This window comes from Pieris napi, chromosome 4 (genome assembly GCF_905475465.1).
Source record: "Pieris napi chromosome 4, ilPieNapi1.2, whole genome shotgun sequence".
Lineage (NCBI taxonomy): Eukaryota > Metazoa > Arthropoda > Insecta > Lepidoptera > Pieridae > Pieris > Pieris napi.
This window is the reverse complement of record NC_062237.1, coordinates 8,370,902-8,383,841: the sequence shown is the minus strand read 5'-3', so window position 1 is coordinate 8,383,841 and position 12,940 is coordinate 8,370,902. Positions and strand designations below refer to the sequence as shown.

At 32.1% G+C, this 12,940-nt stretch overlaps 1 protein-coding gene across 1 annotated transcript in view; it reads right to left on the bottom strand.

Annotated features, from left to right (window-relative positions):
• Positions 1 to 6,191, bottom strand: part of LOC125049085 (5-hydroxytryptamine receptor) — a 56,134-nt gene extending 49,943 nt beyond the window's left edge. The window contains exon 1 of the mRNA XM_047648170.1: positions 6,023 to 6,191. The gene's annotated coding sequence lies outside the window, so the exon portion shown is untranslated. The remainder of the gene's footprint in view (positions 1 to 6,022) is intronic.
• Positions 6,192 to 12,940: the final 6,749 nt, after the last annotated feature.

Here is a 12,940-nt window from a genome sequence, read left to right as displayed (position 1 = left end):
GGAAAATATTTGGACTTAGACAAAAAAGACTCGAAAATATACAAAATACAGGCTGGCCAGTAACACGAGATTTCTTCCCAGGCCTTCACTTTTCTCCTCTATTACTAAAACTATCACTTTTTGAATCCCAAATCGCAGGACGGGATTGTATCTCTGATATAAATAATTCTATATCCATATTTATCTACCTATATGAAACACAAACTACGTGCGTGCGTTACCGTCAACTTCAGGTTAACTGAGGTAAGGGAGAGAGGGGCGTGTGGCGGCTTTTTGTGTCGGCGTTTAGTGGCCGGTGCGAGCCACAAGAAGCAAGCTTCGACGATTTGTAGCGTGTGGCCGCCACTGGCGCCAACCGTGTGCGGCGAGTCCATAAAATGTATGAAAATTACAGGAAATATGCCAGTGGCGGCGTTTTGTGGTTGTGGCCGGTGGCCCATGTGCGGGGATCCTTAGTCACGACTTTAAATCCATGGATTATCTTACTTAAAGAATTTTCGAATTTGAATTTCAAATTCAAACCAAATAAACGGATTCTTTAGCTTTTTGATATAAAGTATAAAAGTCGAATGTAGTTGTTTGTATCACTGTTTTATTTGATTTCCTATCAAATATGATAGAAAGCTGTGGTATTTTCCTGCTACATGCGTGAAAATAGCCAGTAGCCCTACAACCTTGGCTACAGTGTCTGTTTCATAATCGTTTGTTTTTTCTAATAGACAAGTGTAGGTGATCAGAATTTATATATATTTATATTTATTTGCAGCTGTGTTCGAACCTACGATATCAGGGATGAGGGCTGCACGCTCAATTCAACCTATAGTTATCTATATAAATCATGAAATAAATATCTTTTATATGTGTTTGTTCTGGTTAGGTTCAGGCCAATAATATATAATATAGTCAATAATAATAAACATTGCGTAGAAAGAATCTCTCGAATCACTCTCCAGAGTGCTCACGAGTGCGAGTGCGAATTGGTAAGCTCTTTCCTTGAAGGACTCTAAGTCGAATTGATTCAGAAATACTTCAGTTAGTAGCTGATTCCACATAGTGGTGGTGCGCGGCTGCCTTAAATAACGCACAGTTGTGGAAATACGATACCTATTGAAAACCTACAATACAAAGAAATACATCGCTATGATATTGCATAACAAATAGTAATAATGATTTAATATGCTTATGGATAATAGTTAGATCTTTTATGTCCACATTAATTAGTTTTAAAATAAAAACATAATCTGTTTGAGTTACTAATAACACAAACTCCGATTAAACTGTATCGGCGCGCGGTCCGCTTATAATAAAAATACATAATAATTTTAACTATCCGATGTCTATATAACATTATCTATTAAATATTTCAATACCTATTACATATTATTATTTAATCCATTAAGAAAATGAAACACTGGTATTACTTGCAGTCTATACAATAGTAAGATTGATCTGCTACATAGCAACAGATTGAAGGGTGTGAAACAAAGCCGTGTTACCTTGCTTCTCCGTATAAAAGGAAACTCACTATAACTGAAATTATAAATATCAAGTCATAAGGATCTGAGGAAATTGTTGTTTCTTGAAAACTTCTCCATTTAATGAAGGTGTTATGTTACAAGTGTATATATTATATATAGTATATATATTCTGCGTTTTTAATTATTTAAGGTAAAAATGCATTTTTTATTACACACTTTCAAATACTAGTTCCTAGTTAAGAAAGACATTTTATCATATTTATATAAAAAAATAATGTTAACCTTTTGAAGGTTTAAATTAAATTCTAGTTTGTAGATTACGTGTGGCTTATTTTTGCAGTAAACACTTACCAATCATCTAATGAAGAGTTAAAGACCTAAACCATAGGCAGGAGTGGCAAAAATAGTATAGTAATAAAAATATATCCTATCTCTTTCCTAATATATTATACTGAGATTTATATTTATAATTGCAATCGTCTTAAGTTTGGCACAATTTTTATACGTTAGCTATTATGTTCTATTTTTACGGAATTTATACAAAAGAGAATCGAGAAGGAAGTTTAAGGACACTTGATGCCGCTTGGCAAGACGGTTGAGTCTGTTAAGCCTTTGGGCCTAGAAAATCCCTTCAAAGAGGTTTAAGTAATAAGTATTGTGAAGAAAATCATTTCTTCTATTTATTTTGTCGGACGTTTTTTGTGAGAATCGAATCAAATTAAATACAATAGACAGTAATATTGTATTGCTTGCTTGTTTAATTTCGCTTCTTTACTTTGATGTAACTTACTTTTGTCAACAAAATACAATTGAAAACAAAAGTGTCCAAAGTCAAAATTATATTAAGCGTTTAGCGTCAAGTTTCAAAGGAGCTGGGATGATTCTCTTACCAAATCAGAATTCCAAAACTTGATCAAGTGAAACACTCAACGTCCGCAAAACTGTACAGTATCATAAAAGAGGCGCTGCAGCTGGGCAGAAACCGGTGGAAACAGATAGTCCACTCCAGATGCTTTCTTGCTGACCACGACGCTCAGACATGGCCAAACTATAAGGTTAAACTTCAATTACAGACCGCGAAAGGAAAAAAATTAATATTTAATAATTTGTTACATACCGGAAAATAGATGTTGACTCAACTGGGCTTCAAATACAACATTTTTAATAAAACATATTAATATCGAGTGAGTCAGTGAATGTTTTGCATAGTGGATAAAAAATTTTGACTTTCCGAGCAATACCGCTATTTACACTGTTACTTTTTGATATTTTTAGTTTTCCGATACGAAATATTGAGTTGTTGAAAAACGTAAGCTATTTCCTAAAATGTTAGTAACATGCAATAAAATAATAAATAATCAAATACATTATATCAAATTAGTTTTATATAAGTTATTGTATACTGATAAGTTATCATGCGTTAACATACTTAATAATAATTAGAAATATATATAAATAACCCTAAACTAAATGTTAAAAGTTTAGTTTTCGTGGCAGTATAACTTTAATGCTGGCAGTATTTCCTCGCTGTATTACGATACTTGTTCGTTGAGCGAGGAAACCATAAGTAGTGGTCACTGTCTGCCAGTGTGATTGTCCAAGGAAGGTAAGGGGCTCGAGTATCCATACAACCAGCATCCCATACCAAGGCCGTCTGATTCTCCAAGGGATCAAAGACATCTCGCTCGGCTGTTTGCCATCGTCTCGAGTGATGCCTGTTAGCACCAAAATTGCTGGAGTATTGACGGAGACAAGAGAGCCACGTATGATGTGGGTGGCGTGGTTAGAAAAACCACAGGTCAGGTATTTCTCGCATCTGGTAAATCAGCAGACTTTGTTTTTAATTACAGTTATGGAGAAATATGAAGCCATCTCTGTAAGACAATATAGTGTTATTAGACTAAAAATAACTAAGGTTGAACACCATTGCGTGTGTATTTTATGGTTTACTCCTGAAATATTCAAACTACGTGTGAGGGTCATATGATGCGTCTAATGGAGGTCGGCATTCCCGTACTTTGATGTCGCTTACTGACTATTTTACTTGATATATGTTACTCTTAATGGTATAACGACAAAAGTTTTCATTAATTAAGTTGTTAATTGCTATAATTGGACCAAATATCTTATGGAAGAGGCAATAGGGGTGTTAGGACTGAATGTTGTAATATTTGTCCTGCACCACCTTTTGATACGTTGCAGAGAAAATAGGTTTAATGTAGAAGACAAAATACGCTTTGTGTTAATGTGCAAAATTTATGTATATTAGTAAGTGAGTTGCTTAAGTTCTGTAGTGGTGCTACGATCAGCTACGAAACACGTAGTGAGTAAGAGGTCTACGAAAATATACATTTTCACGTAGTATTTATTTAGCGTATAAATTCTGCGACAAGCGTTTAATTCGAGTCGACCTCGCCCGTCATTTGAATTAATTAAAAAACACACTTTTCCCGTTACCGAAATGAGTGAGAGTGATGTCTTTTAATAATACTTGTGAGTAAAAATATCATGGTATAAAGTAGTAAATATATCGTACTGTCAAACATTTTGGGAACTGTATTGCCAGCACTATATATGCTATAGTATATATAACAAACTTTAATTATTTTCATTGTTTTAATTTGGATACATTAATAAAAAATCTTATGATATATAATATGTTTATTCATGAGTAACATACTGCGGAAAATTATAGCTAAACAAAACATGTATAAATATTATTTTTGTACTAAAGTAAAATATCACTAGACCTTTTTAATATGTAGTAACGAAAATTCTATTTTTGGATTTGCGTTTACCTAGTAGGAACAGAAAAATCTTTTTTGTAATCCTAGAGATAAAGTCTATATCAGTTAAATCTGATAAATTAATTCCTCTTTTCATTCTAATTCAAAATCTCTGAATGCTACGTTCTTAATGAGTTAGATCTATAGTTTATTAGTTATCTTTCTACGTAAGTTAATATTTACACGAGTATATCCAAGTTTCTAGTTTCCATATAATATTATAGTTTATATATTATTATTATAGCTGTTAGTCTATTTCCAGCCCTCTGCATGTTCGTTCTCAGCTCAGCTTTCTTATACGTGAAAATTCTCTTACAAGATAAGACTCTTGAACCTTTTTCACTTTTATCAAACCTATAAATTGTGATTGTAAATATCACAAATTTAAAGAAAATCGAAAGCGAACAAAGCCTTATCTTTACCTTTTCAAGAGTTGTTGGATTTTTTAACTTTAGATTTATACAGAAAACAAATCAAATACTAACTTAGTGGAGAATGGAGACTTTGTTATAATTTGAAAAAAACTTTTAACATAATTTTAGTTATGGTCAAAAAAATTCATTAAGGACGGACTGGTGAAATTCTAAAAGTTTTTAATTATTATTAATTGTTTATTAAAAAAAGTAAATTAAATAACGGAAACCACAATATATGTGTAATGAAAATCTTCACAATTTGTGGTTGAATGTGTATTCCTTTTTATTAAATTTTCCTTAATTGCATTATTTTTGTTAAAAAAATATTCGTAGAATAGCATTTGCCAAGGGTCGGTTGTTTTAAATTACTTCCTGTGTTATGTTAAAAATGTATGATGATCCCTCAATTACGCCTACGTACTTGCTTCATGAAAAATATATGTGTACGCAGTCAAGATACAGAATGTTCCTACAAAATCTCGCATAAAAATATGTTAAAATATAACTAAAATAGACTCTCTCTTTTTTGACCCCATAATAATTAACATTAGGACAAGAATCTTTTAACGGTTCATTTGTCTGTATAACTTATAAGATTAAAAAATAAAAACAATCCTATAAATTCAATTACTTGAAAATACAAGTCTATCATCAGTACATTTATTACTACATTATAATCAAAACAAATTATCAATAGATCACAATTTTTTAAGCGATGTCGCCACTAGCAATTTGCAAAGTTAAACTATGTGAGCCCTATTGAATTTCTTAAAAGTGTCAAGTCCACAATGCCATCATAGACCGTACTCTAACGTAACATCCTATATAATATCCAGGTGGCTCATTTCACATTAAGTCGAAGGAATTACGAAGACGCAAAAATTCGTTACTTCCGTATCGATTTAGTAATTATGTGTTTTATCCTGCGTTAACCTACTTGTTATACTGTTACGAAATTATTTACTATTTTTATCAATCGCTGGTATTATTAAATTTAATTAAAATAGTAAACTTTTTAAGAAATCTGATGTTTGAGTTAAAAATCCTTTTTTAGAAATACGGAATTTATTCCATAAAATATGTTAAATATTTAATTTTTAGCCGTGATTGTGTGATTTTAAAAGGCAGTATGCGTTATTTAGAAATGACCAGACAACTTTTTGTGATTGAAGAAGCCTTTTTAATATTTCCAGTTAAAATGTATTGCTATTTTTAGTATATAAATAAACAATTTATTTATTACAGATACTATATAATTTTTACTTGAAATGTTTTTATTTATCTCAATAATTTATGACACAATCCACATTTTTTAATTTTATGTAACTTTTTCAAAACATACCTGGCTCCTCTTCTCAAAATCGTTGGCTGGCTGTCGTTCTAATCATCTTCATCAATCATTGTTACCCCACTTCATAGCACATCGCACTCACTCACAATCAGTTTATGTTATTTATATTACGTAGATATACTCGTACATATATTTTAGGGACGTGCGCTCCTCGCGAGGATCATGCTAAGACTAACGGGCGAGATGTAAGGCGCGCGCAAATTGTATAACTGTTGATCTAACCAGACTCTGAAGCTGATTTTTTTTATATGAAGTACAAGTCGTAGAAGAAACTTAGTGTATCAAAATATTGCGATAACGTTGCTTAATGGGGTATACAAAAGATACACATATGCATAGATATAAGTTTGTGTTATAAAGTTAAGGGGCATTTAATGGAATTCCAGATATTGCGGTGGAAATAAATAGCATGGATGTTATAACATATTATTTTATGTCCAACATTCAAAACAAATTAAAACATAATTGTTTTAACCAAATAATGAAATTCAGTTATAACCAGAGGACAGCCAGTTTCTTATACACGTTCATTATATTAAAATATACTCGTAGTTTTTTTTAGTATAAAAACGAATGAAATTTTTACAGCTTAAACAACTAATCATTTGATTGTACTTTATTTGCACAGATTTTAATGATAAATATCAAAACGTTCCCCATGTCAAAAATTTGTTTGGGGAGTATTGTGAACAAAAAATGTATATTAAGTAAGTAAAAAAGTTTTTAGCTGTTGAAAGTATATTTAAGTGTGATATTCTATATGAGCATGATTTCTTTAATATTTGTGAAATCCCCTAGTGAAGCATTTCTAACCCGTAGACCCCACGTCCCAATATGGAAAATGGAACTAAATATTATTTTTCCACCATGCCGTCTTCATTTTTTCCATGTTATGACACACGAGGGGCACATATCTGTTTGCGCCAAAATTACTTTATGTTTTAATATGGGAATGTCAAGTCATTATGTATTCTATTAGTTTTATGGCGTTTTTGCGGAAATTATAATTTGGAGATATATAATATATATCTTTCTTCATCATTTATATACTACGTAAATATATTCATTTGAAAAATTACAAAACAAAATTTAAAAAGTTTGGTTCCTGTGATAGAGTACCTTTAATGCTGGCAGCATTTTCTCGGTAGGTATACTGCGATAATTATTCGTTAACTAAAAAAGTACCACCACTGTTCATGATTTATATAATATTTTTATAAATATGTAATAAAATAGTTAAAAATTAATAAAAAGAAAAATAAAACATTTTTAAAAAGTTTGGTCCCCGTGGCAGTGTACCCCTTTAACGCTGGCAGAATTTCCTCGCTGTATTGCGATACTTATTCGTTGAGCGAGGAAAGCACCAGCTCTGGGGTCACAGGTACTATCTACCAGATGCCAACTTAAATCTTTAATCAGCACCCGTGCACTTGAACCCCACGGCCCAAGATTCTCTTCTCTGTGGGTTTTATACATTTAATGACACAACAAATGTATATACATTTTATTCATACTGTTGCATAAAAGGGAACATATAAATATTTATCAAGAAAAACATGTTACAACTATATATTTTGTGTTTTAATACAACCCACTGTTTTATTTGAACCCGTATACCAATTATAATAATAAACAATACTATTAAACAAAAATAGGTTAAAAACATTTAAAAATAGTGATCAATACAAACCAACATTTGAAATTGACATTTGATTTGACACGACTGAAAATTTATTTGTTGAATCAATAAATAAAGAACTAACTGGATATACGTGTGGATATTAAAAATGGGACTAGGTTCTAAGAGATATCTGTTCGTGGGTAACACTGAAAATATTAAGAATTGGCCAGTTGGAAACATTGCTAATAAAATCTTTTTTTTTAATTTCTATTTTAGAAGTTTTTGGTAACCAAATGTAGTATATTTCATTAATTTGTCATTTGTTTTTGTGAATTGGGGACTAAAACTCTTGTTACACGTGAAAATTAACCTAACGCGAGATATATTTTCGGTCAATGATTTATTATGACTTTCGTTGTGGGCTTACTCAACTACAAATCTATGATAGGCTGGGATTAGTATTTCTTAATGAAGCCCCATCTCGTGCCATTAATTACAATTGGTTTAACGAGTTTAAGCGTGGACGTAGCAATCTCAATAATGATCCGCGTGAGGGACGTCCTTTCTGACTACTGAAGATAACATCAGTGCTGTGCGACGCATGATAGAGGAAGATAAGAGAGCGACCTATCAGCAGATACGGGCAAGCCTAGGCATTGGTATGAGTCAAGTTCAAAAAATATTACACGAACATTTAGGCGTCAGGAAGCTTTGTACCAGATGGATTCCCCATACTTTAACCGACCACCAGAAACACCTTCGCATGGACTGGTGTCGCCAAATGTTAGATAAGTTCAACGGCGGTGACTCAAATGCTGTATTTGACATCGTCACAGGTGATGAAAGCTGGATATAATGCTACGAACCTAAAACTAAAGATAAAATTCGGGGTATTCGCTTTACGAGCCCTGAAGATGCGGTGAAAGCGTACGAAAATGCCATAGAAGAGACCCCTAAGGAAGAATGGGCCCACTGCTTTTCTCAGTGGTTCTTTCTAATGCGACGATGTGTAGAGAGGAACGAAGATTACTTCGAAAAACATTAAAAGTAATTGCAACTTTCTACATTAAGCCGTTTTTCATTTTCTAAACATTTTCTGTGTTACCTGGGTATTGGAGAAATCTAGAAACTTTAAGAGATTTATCGCTTCATTAAGTTATTTGCGTAGAAAATACGATCTACAACATCGCATCAAACATGTCCTTTGTCATTTGCTGACATTGATTTACAGTGAAAAGAACGTATAAACGAATTGAAATCTGTGGAACGAAGAACATTAAAGCTAAATAGTCAGAAGAGTCTCTGGAAAACAAGTGCCCTTAGCGCCCTTAGTATCAAAGAAGCATCATCGCTGAGGACTATTTCATTTTAGAAACTTGGAGAAATATAAAATCTCTGAAATAACGGTTAACAGATTCTCTGTTCTTAATTGTAAACTATCTATTTGGAAACTTGTAATGTAACCTCTTATGATTATAACCTCTTTGTCCAACATGAAAAATAATTGATTGAATTTGTTGGATTTTTTTTGTGTATTGTCCGATTAGTTTCGTATAGTTATAATAAAGATGCGTTGATGGAATTTCAGAGCAATGATAAAATTTATAATTTTATATGTTCATTTGAAAAGATTTTTAATTATAATGATTTCTGGATTTACTTGTACTTTCTTTTCTTCGAGGTATGGCGAGGGGGCGTTTCACTCATGAACGGGTGCTACTTGTGGTGACTGGTCGTACTTGAATTCATGTATGCGGTGATGTCAGTTATTTCGACTTTGTATTTGCGTGTTGTTCCCACGAGAATGTAAGTGCGTGCTCCTATTTCACCATGCCTCCTGCTGATAGAGGACATATCTTTGTTTTTAATTTATATTATTATTATTATTTATTAATTAAGATGTCATGTGGAATATGGTGTAAAGGTTGCAGCTCCTTCCAAACGATGTGTAAAACAAAAAACTTGGCGATTAAAAAGAGTGGCGGAGAGTTTATTGCCAGTTCTTCGCTTCTTGAGAGAGATTTGAGAACTGGTAGTAAATGTAAAATTAGAAGCATTTAATGTATATTTATTTTTTGATGTTCATAAGTGTACATTGTGTTACCTATATGAATAAATGATTTTTGACTTTGACTTCGTCGTCTTTACGGTTAATGGTCGACGTATATGCAATAATTTTCCATTAATGTCACTTAAAGTACATATTTTACATAAAATCTATTTAAAAAATGTACAACATAATTATTTTAGCACAAAATACACAAGTTTACTCTCAGTACGATTCGTAATTGGCAATTATTGGATTTGCATATCAATTTGGATGTTTTTTAAAAAACTTTTATGTTACAGCCAGTACAATTTCATAATAATAAATCCATAGAGATGACGAGGTTATATAAAATCTGCTATATTTTTTATCTATAAGAAACATGTTATACAATGAATCTAAATATGAAAGTAGGTGAATGATAAAACTAACCAACCGGAATATTTACTATATAATCCATAACAAAATCCATTGGCACTACAACCTTTTAAGGTCTTGGTTCTTTTAATTTCTGTATCTGTTTCGTGATCATTAGATTTTTCTAATAGTAGTAGGTAGGATCTGCTTTCTGTGCATCGTCAAATTTTTTCGGTCTAAAGCATGCCGATTTCCCCACGATGTTTTCTATACCGTACGAGTGTTAATTCCACATAGATATAAAATGCAGAGCCGGGGTTCAAACCTACGACCCTGATCACACCCTGCAGAGCCTAGGCCAACACTGCTCTTTTCATTAATTTTTAAACGTAGCCTTATGCTACGACGTCACAACTAGCTAATTATTGTATAGAGTTAAATAAACTTAAAGTGTTCATAAATTAAAGGACTTAAGCAAGCTTTTAATTTTACTAATTTGAGAGTACAAGTTCTAGATAAATTTAAAGTTGTAGCTATATAATTAAGTAATGAATAAATTTTGTACGTATGCTAACTAAGAATAAAGGACATTATTTGAGCTTATATTAGCTGTTTCTCGTGCGAGAAAATGTTAATAAAAATAAAATATGTTCTATTTTATTGCTACTTGAGAATAAAGAAAAAATCAAAATATTATTTACTCATGTAGCTAACTAAACCTACACTTAAGAACATCAGTAAAAAATGGTTTTAAATTTTACATTTACTGCGAGTTCTTAAATCAAGGGCGTAGAACGAACTGGTAATAAACTCTCCGTCACTCTTTTAAATCACCATGGTTTTAAAAAAAAATATTTGTATGCCCCTACAACCATTACATCATCCTCCTCATCACACATTAAACTAATAAATTACTATAATTACATCTAGAATCATTCACCTCTATCAGCAAAAACTAAACTCTCTACGGGTGAGATTAATTTTTATCGTTTCAGTAATTCGAGGGATTACGCCTACTATGTATTTTTGCATAGCCTAATGGTATCAGTTTGATAAAAATAATACTAGTTTTTGGCTCAACGAATAAGTATCGCAATACAGCGAGGAAATGCTGCCAGCGTCAAAGGTACACTGCCACAGGGACCAAGCTTTTTGAATTTGTTTTGATTTTCATTTTAATTATTTCTTTTCTTACTTTGTAGGTTAAGAAAATTATAAATAATGTATACTTGATTGTAAATAAACAGTTTTATGAATGTTTTATGCAAATATCAGTTCGTGTTTATCAATATAGTAATGCAAATACATTAAACATAAACTGTTGCATCAAAGTATTAAGGTTATTACAATTTAACGGTTCATTAATAAAAATAATTGGATTGCCTCATTTTCGAAATTATCATACAAACGAGGAATATTTTACGCATTTAAAATAACCATATTATCAAAATAGGAATTACTCGATTGATAATAAAACAATTTTTTAACGGATTGAAGTTATGTATTTGCAATTATTTTTCATAATTTTAAATTTAATTTATTGTGTTAATTTGAATTTAATTTCCCAAGATTGGTACGCGAAGCCATTGAAATCAAAAAAAACCCAATTTCAATAGAGAAAACGGCCTGAAATTGTCAAACACCTGGGATTTCGGATTGTTATCTTGAGATAATTATATTACAACCTCAAGATAACAATCCGCGAAAATAGAGGACACCGTGAGCCATTTCTGCCAAAACCCTCCATCTTTTAGTCAATACCAACTCCGGGGAAACAGATAATACAACTTGTTCTACAGCTGTGATACTTTTTTACATTCAACACCTTTTGTCTTCAGTCACCGTAACCACGCACGCTGTAAAGCACGCGAAACGTCGGTTAAATTTAAAATTATGAAAAATAATTGTAAATACATAACTTCAATCCGGTAAAAAATTGTTTTATTATCAAATGTGTGAAAATTATGTCAATAAAAGACAATACTAGAAATTACTCGAGCTAAATACAAAATAGGGTACGCTTATAAAATAACTCACAAATAATAAGGTTTTGCACCTACGTTATATGAAAAATATTCTTAATATATCCGCAAGGCATTTATAGATCAGATAAAGCATTTTTGATTTATATTCTGGCGTCTAAAGAGGGGAAAGATGTTTGTCACGCAATCTTTAGGATATAGGGGAAGAGTGCGTCACACGTATAGGGTGGAATATGTTAAGATGTTTTTCTATCGTTATATAGAGAGATATCGTAGGTATAAAAGGTTATAAAGAACGTATTACATACTTGTATTTCTACGAATTGAAATTTGTTGAAAGTATTTTTCGACGCGATAAAATGTTGGTACAACGCGTGGTTATTTATCCTTTTAAAACAATATATAGTATATACTTTTATAATTCGAACCAATGCGACTTTCTTCAATAAAAGTGTGAACCAATTAATAAAAGGGGCCGGCAACGTACTCGTGACCCTTCAGGCATTAAGAGCGTCCATGGGCCGTATCATAAACATCAGGTGAGCCCATTTTAAAATAAATTTTGTAAATGCGTTATAATCTAGAGGTTCTGCCCTGCGATTCTGTAACTCACTTTTCGAACTCACACAGCGGTTTTCGATAAACAATAAACTACAAGCTCCCACCTTTTCAGAATGCCAAATCATAAAATGACTGCTTCACGACTGATTTGAGAGCGACCGCCGATGCGAAAACCGCTGTGTGAGTTCGAAAAGTGAGTTACAGAATCGCAGGGCAGTGTTGTATTCCCGGTGTAACAGAAATTGTTTCGGATTAACACGACGAATTGGATATTTTTCTTTTTATAAACACAAAACCATATGATGAATGAAAAAGCACAGAAGGCGCGTACTTTTTCATAA